We start from the raw sequence: 7,500 nt of genomic DNA, 5'->3' as shown, positions 1-7,500 counted from the left end.
TATCATTTGTTTGCTGTATTTTTTATTTGAAAAAAATATAATGCAAACTAGTCATCAAACTGACTTTAATTGTGTTTTTAAACTATAAAACTCGCAGTATTGTCAAACCTTAATGCATTGACTAATAAACTCGCTGTTGATTAAAAAGGGAAATTCCGCCATCTAGCGGACAAACTGGGCCACTGCTGATGTTGCAAAATAAAGAAGGAAAAACCACCTTTTCCCCACAGCTCGTGTTTTAATATTTGGACAATGGAAGTACACGCACGACAGACAAGAAGGTTACACGGGGTTGGCACAAAATCATCGATTCACATCCCAATCGCGATTCTTATTCATCCCGTGAAAAAAAAATCTATAACATTTTTGACAATATTTTTACAATTAAATTGTTTTTAATAATTATGTATATATTAGGGGTGCACAAAATAATTGATTCACATCCGAATGGCGATTCTTATTCATCCCGAAAACATTTTAAAAATCGATAACATTTTTTGAAAGTATTTTTACAATAAAATATTTTTTTATATGGATACATAAATTAGTGGTGCACAAAATAATCGATTCACATCCGAATCGCGATTCTTATTCATCCCGAAATAAAATAAAAAAATCTATAACATTTTTGACAATATTTTTACAATTAAATTGTTTTTAAGAATTATGTCTATATTAGGGGTGCACAAAATAATCGATTCACATCCGAATCGCGATTCTTATTCATCCCGAAATTAAAAAAAAAAATCTATAACATTTTTGAAAATATTTTTACTATTAAATATGTTTTTATAAGGATATATATATATATATATATATATATATATATATATATATATATATATATATATATATATATATATATATATATATATAGATGTATATATATATATATATATATATATATATATGTATATATATATATATATATATATATATATATATATATATATATATATATATATATATATATATATATATATATATATATAAATATATATATGATTTTTGGGCACCCTTAATATGTATATATGTATATATATATATATATATATATATATATATATATATATATATATATATATATATATATATATATATATATATATATATATATATATATATATATATATATAGATGTATATATATATATATATGTATGTATATATATATATATATATATATGTATATATATATATATATATATATATATATATATATATATATATAAATATATATATATATATGTGTATATATATATATATATATATGTATGTATATATATATATATATATATATATATATATATACATATATACATATTAAGGGTGCCCAAAAATCATCGATTCACATCCAAATTGCGATTCTTATTCATCCCGGGAAGAAAAAAAAAAGTACAACATTTTTGACAATATTTTTACAATTTGATTTTTTTTAAATATTTATGTATATATTAGGGGTGCACAAAATAATCGATTCACATCCGAATCGCGATTCTTATTCCTCCCGAATTTTTTGTTTTTAATCGATAACTTTAAAAAAATATATTTTTAGAATTTAAAAATATTTTTATAAGGATGTGTATATTAGCGGTCCACAAAATAATCGATTCACGTCTGAACCGCGATTCTTATTCATCCCGAAAACATTTAAAAAATCGATAACATTTTTTGAAAGTATTTTTACAATAAAATATTTATATGGATACATAAATTAGTGGTGCACAAAATAATCGATTCACATCCGAATCGCAATTCTTATTCATCCCGAAATTTAAAAAAAACAAACTAACATTTTTGACAATATTTTTACAATTAAATTGTTTTTAAGAATTATGTATATATTAGGGTTGCACAAAATAATCGATTCACATCCGAATCGCGATTCTTATTCCTCCCGAATTATTTTTTTTTTTAAATCGTTAAGTTTTTGAAAATATTTTTACACATAAATATGTTTTTATAAGGATATATATATATATATATATATATTAGGGGTGCAGAAAATAATAGATTCACATCCAAATCGCGATTCTTATTCATCCCGATTTTTTTTTTTAAATCGATAACATATTTTAAAAATACTTTTACGATTTAAAACTTTTTTTTTATACACGGAGGAAAATCTGAAATATTCTAACAAATAATTCATAATAATATGCTATAATACAAAGCTGACATAATATTTTTTTTTTTTTTAAATGCATTTTTGACTTTTTAGTATGTGGAAAAAGCTGGGACCCCTCTGAATTTAAGTTTCAAAAGGATCGATATTTTGACTCGAGAGATAATATTAGAGCAGAAAAATCTGGTATTAGTGGTATCGACATTTCAGTATCGATCCGCACACCAAAAGTAAATTAATAAATTCCATATTTTTAAATTATAACTGCCATTTGTTTGCTGTATTTTTTATATGAATTAAATAGAATGCAAACTAGTCATAAAACAGACTTTAATTGTGTTTTTAAACTATAAAACTCGCAGTATTATGCATGGACTCGCTGTTAAAAAGGGAAATTCTGTCATTTAGCGGACAAACTAACTGTTGCTGCAAAGAAAAAAGAAAAGGAAAACCACCTTTTCCCCACAGCTCGTGTTTTAATATTTGGACAATGGAAGTACACGCACGACAGACAAGAAGGTTACACCGGGTTAGTTTTAATTTTTTATAAGGATATATATATATATATATATATATATATATATATATATATATATATATATATATATATATATATATATATATATACATATTAAGGGTGCCCAAAAATCATCGATTCACATCCAAATTGCGATTCTTATTCATCCCGGGGGGAAAAAAAATTTACAACATTTTTGACAATATTTTTACAATTTGATTTTTTTTTTAATAATTATGTATATATTAGGGGTGCACAAAATAATCGATTCACATCTGAATCGCGATTCTTATTCCTCCCGAATTTTTTGTTTTTAATCAATAACTTTAAAAAAAAAAAATTTTGAATTTAAAAAAATGTTTATAAGGATGTGTATATTAGCGGTCCACAAAATAATCGATTCACATATGAACCGCGATTCTTATTCATCCCGAAAACATTTAAAAAATTGATAAAATTTTTTGAAAGTATTTTTACAATAAAATGTTTTTTTATATGGATACATAAATTAGTGGTGCACAAAATAATCGATTCACATCCGAATCGCAATTCTTATTCATCCCGAAATGAAAAAATAAAAAAACTATAACATTTTTGACAATATTTTTACAATTAAATTGTTTTTAAGAATTATGTATATATTAGGGGTGCACAAAATAATCGATTCACATCCGAATCGCGATTTTTATTCCTCCCGAATTATTATTTTTTTTTAATCGTTAAGTTTTTGAAAATATTTTTACAATTAAATATGTTTTTTATAAAGATATATATATATTCGGGGTGCAGAAAATAATAGATTCACATCCAAATCGCGATTCTTATTCATCCCGAATTTTTTTTTAAATCGATAACATATTTTAAAAATACTTTTACGATTTAAAACATTTTTTTTATATACGGAGGAAAATCTGAAATATTCTAACAAATAATTCATAATAATATGCTATAATACAAAGCTGACATAATATATATATATTTTTTAAATAAATTTTTGACTTTTTAGTATGTGGAAAAAGTTGGGCCCCCTCTGAACTTAAGTATCAAAAGGATCAATATTTTTGACTCGAGAGATAATATTAGAGCAGAAAAATCTGGTATTAGTGGTATCGACATTTCAGTATCGATCCGCACACCAAAAGGCTAAATATCACATAAATTCCATATTTTTAAATTATAACTGTCATTTGTTTGCTGTATTTTTTATATGAATTAAATAGAATGCAAACTAGTCATAAAACAGACTTTAATTGTGTTTTTAAACTATAAAACTCGCAGTATTATGCATGGACTCGCTATTAAAGAGGGAAATTCTGCCATTTAGCGGAAAAACTGTGCAACTGTTGCTGCAAAAAAAAAAAAAAAAAGAAGGAAAACCACCTTTTTCCCACAGCTCGTGTTTTAATATTTGGACAATGGAAGTACACGCACGACAGACAAGAAGGTTACACCGGGTTAGTTTTAATTTTTTATAAGGATATATATATATATATATATATATATATATATATATATATGTCTTAATAAGGTTATCCAAAAAATAGTGCTCGATACCGTAGTAGAGCGCAATATATGTATGTGTGGGAAAAAATCACAAGACTATTTCATCTCTACAGGCCTGTTTCATGAGGGGGGGTACCCTCAATCATCAGGAGATTTTAATGGGAGCATTCGCATACCATGGTTTATATAGGGCACAGAATGGGTGGGTACAGGCTGGCCTAGGGGCGTGGTGATTGGCTCATGTGTTACCTAGGAGGTGTTTCCGTCTATGGCGGCATGTTGTTACAATTTCGCTGCGCTTGTTGAGGGATGACAGGTCTGGACGGTAAATAATAAACAGTTTCTCTTTCAAGCATAGGTTGCATCTTTTATTACCACTATTGTAAGGTGTGCTGGATGCAAGAATTTGCCATGTTATTGAATATTCAACATTATTGTCTTTGAGGTCCCAAATGTGTTTGCTGAGTTCTGTGGTATTTCGCAAGTTTTTGTTCCTGAAAGAAGCCTTGTGATTGTTCCATCTGGTTTTGAATTCTCCCTCGGTTAATCCTACATATGTGTCGGATGTGTTAATGTCCTTGCGTATTACCTTAGATTGGTAGACAACTGATGTTTGTAAGCACCCCCCGTTGAGAGGGCAATCAGGTTTCTTTCGACAGTTACAGCCTTTGTTGGTTTTGGAGTCGCTCTGTCTGGGGGCCGACGGCTCATTTGCAATTGTTTTGTTGTGGTTTGAGATGATTTGTCGTATATTGTTCATGCAGCTGTAGCTCAATTTAATGTTGTTCTTGTTGAATACTTTTCTTAGCGTGTTGTCTTTGGGAAAGTGTTTGTCAATCAGATTGAGGAATTTGTGTCCAATGTTCGTTGAGACGTTTTTGCTGTATGGGGGGTTGTACCAGATGATGTCGTTTCGTTTTCTGTTCTTTTTTGGCTGGTTTCCTGGCGTGGGTTCATAGGTGAGGGTGAAATTGTATCCGCTTTCATCAAGGGCTTTTTGGTACGGGGGGGTTGCTTGGTCAAATTCAGCTTTGCTAGATGACAGCATCGATAGCCTTTTATTGATTCCGGTAGGTATTCTTTTCGTGGTGGTGGGTGGGTGGTTGCTGTCATGGTGCACGTATTGGAGTGTTGTGTTGGGTTTCGTGAATGGTTGGTAGCTGTTATTTCTCAGGTTGAAAGTGACATCATCTGGTACAACCCCCCATACAGCAAAAACGTCTCAACGAACATTGGACACAAATTCCTCAATCTGATTGACAAACACTTTCCCAAAGACAACACCCTAAGAAAAGTATTCAACAAGAACAACATTAAATTGAGCTACAGCTGCATGAACAATATACGACAAATCATCTCAAACCACAACAAAACAATTGCAAATGAGCCGTCGGCCCCCAGACAGAGCGACTCCAAAACCAACAAAGGCTGTAACTGTCGAAAGAAACCTGATTGCCCTCTCAACGGGGGGTGCTTACAAACATCAGTTGTCTACCAATCTAAGGTAATACGCAAGGACATTAACACATCCGACACATATGTAGGATTAACCGAGGGAGAATTCAAAACCAGATGGAACAATCACAAGGCTTCTTTCAGGAACAAAAACCTGCGAAATACCACAGAACTCAGCAAACACATTTGGGACCTCAAAGACAATAATGTTGAATATTCAATAACATGGCAAATTCTTGCATCCAGCACACCTTACAATAGTGGTAATAAAAGATGCAACCTATACTTGAAAGAGAAACTGTTTATTATTTACCGTCCAGACCTGTCATCCCTCAACAAGCGCAGCGAAATTGTAACAACATGCCGCCATAGACGGAAACACCTCCTAGGTAACACATGAGCCAATCACCACGCCCCTAGGCCAGCCTGTACCCACCCACTCTGTGCCCTATACAAACCATGGTATGCGAATGCTCCCATTAAAATCTCCTGATGATTGAGGGTACCCCCCCTCATGAAACAGGCCTGTAGAGATGAAATAGTCTTGTGATTTTTTCCCACACATACATATATATATATATATATATATATATATATATATATATATATGTATATATATATATATACATATGAAGGGTGCCCAAAATCATCGATTCACATCCAAATTGCGATTCTTATTCATCCCAGGAAAAAAAAAAATCTATAACATTTTTGACAATATTTTTACAATTTGATTTTTTTTTTAATAATTATGTATATATTAGGGGTACACAAAATAATCAATTCACATCCGAATCGCGATTCTTATTCCTCCCGAATTTTTTGTTATTAATCGATAACATTTAAAAAATATATTTTTAGAATTTAAAAAAATGTTTATAAGGATGTGTACATTAGCGGTCCACAAAATAATCGATTCACATCCGAACCGCGATCCTTATTCATCTCGAAAACATTTTAAAAATCGATAACATTTTTGGAAAATATTTTTACAATTAAATATTTTTTTATAAGGATGTATATATTAGGGGTGCACATAATATTCGATTCACATTCGAATGGCGATTCTTATTCATCCCGGAAAAAAAAAAAAATCTATAACAATTTTTTAAAAATATTTTTACAATTGAATATTTTTTATAAGGATACATACATTTGTGGTGCACAAAATAATCGATTATAATAATAATCGATAATAAGCGATTCTTATTCGTCCCGAAAAAAATTTAAAAATCGATAAAACGTTTTATTTATATATATATATATATATATATATATATATATATATATATATATATATATATATATATATATATATATATATATATATATAAAGATGTATATATTAGGGGTGCAATGAGGAAAATCTGAAATAATCCATCAAATAATTCATAATAATATGCTATAATACAAAGCTGACATAATATATATATTTTAAAAAGTTTGGACCCCTCTGAACTTAAGTATCAATATTTTGATTCGAGAGTCGATATTAGAGCCGAAAACTCTGGTATTGGTGGTATCGACATTTCAGTATCGATCCGCACACCAAAAGGCTAAATATCACATAAATTCCATATTTTTTAATTATAACTGTCATTTGTTTGCTGTATTTTTTATATGAATTAAATAGAATGCAAATTAGTCATAAAACTGACTTTAATTATGTTTTTAAACTACAAAACTCGCAGTATTGACGAACTTTAATGCATTGACTAATAAACTCGCTGTTGATTAAAAAGGGAAATTCTGCCATCTAGCGGACAATTTGCAGTTGTTGCAAAAAAAAAAGGAAAAAAACACTTTTTCCCACAGCTCGTGTTTTAATATTTGGTCAATTGAAGTACACGCATGACAGACAAGAAGGTTACACAGGCTTAGTATTTATTTTTTTATAAGGA

This window comes from Nerophis lumbriciformis, linkage group LG03 (genome assembly GCF_033978685.3).
Source record: "Nerophis lumbriciformis linkage group LG03, RoL_Nlum_v2.1, whole genome shotgun sequence".
Lineage (NCBI taxonomy): Eukaryota > Metazoa > Chordata > Actinopteri > Syngnathiformes > Syngnathidae > Nerophis > Nerophis lumbriciformis.
The sequence above is the reverse complement of the archived record's forward strand: the minus strand, read 5'-3'. Positions refer to the sequence as shown.